The sequence below is a fragment of the Octopus bimaculoides genome, chromosome 12, assembly GCF_001194135.2.
Source record: "Octopus bimaculoides isolate UCB-OBI-ISO-001 chromosome 12, ASM119413v2, whole genome shotgun sequence".
NCBI lineage: Eukaryota > Metazoa > Mollusca > Cephalopoda > Octopoda > Octopodidae > Octopus > Octopus bimaculoides.
In genome coordinates this window covers 38,097,063-38,097,708 of record NC_068992.1, presented here as the reverse complement: position 1 = coordinate 38,097,708, position 646 = coordinate 38,097,063, and the positions used below count along the sequence as shown (strand labels likewise).

Sequence of the window (646 nt, the reverse complement as noted above, 5' to 3'; positions counted from 1 at the left end):
ACCACAGCCCCCATCTCAGGGCCAAGTTCACCCCCTTCAACACCGCATCTAGTTCAGTGACATTGATGTGGTTGAAGTCGTCCGCTTTCCGTAGCCAGGCCGCATCCTCCACCTCAGCACCCTCGATCTCCAACACAACCCCTATCGCTATACTGCTGGCATCACACCAAACCGTCCCGCACTCCGTCTTGGGCACATACCAGTTTCCTCTGACCGGGTCTTCCGCTCTTGTTCTTTCTAGGATTTCCCGCATCATCTCCCACCTTGTCACTCCAACTCTCCATCTGCTCATCTCTTGGTGTAACTACATGCAGTGCGCAGCCAACCAGCGATCGGATAGTGTCCAATCAACTTCCCACAAACTGAGAACAACTCTCTCCTGCTGAGGCTGGAACTCAGCTCTGGGATCTCGTTTCCTCTCCGGAACACCAGCTCACCCGATCTGTCTTTTTGTAGCTTCAGCCCCAGCGCAGCTCCCCCCACCATCGACTCAGGCGGCTTCGCAATCAGCCCGAACCTCTCCAGGTGTCTCACTACCTCGGTGGCTGGCACTACAGTCTCGTCAACCAAAATGTCGTCGATGTAGAAACTGGTGGCCTTCCTTATCCTCTCCTCTTTCCCTAGGATGGACCTGAGCACCATCGCC

General features: G+C 55.3%; 1 protein-coding gene across 5 annotated transcripts in view; it reads left to right on the top strand.

The window, feature by feature from the left end:
* Nucleotides 1–646, top strand: part of LOC106867528 (zinc finger MYND domain-containing protein 15) — a 61,240-nt gene that overhangs the window by 39,799 nt on the left and 20,795 nt on the right. The gene's annotated exons all lie outside the window — the stretch shown is intronic.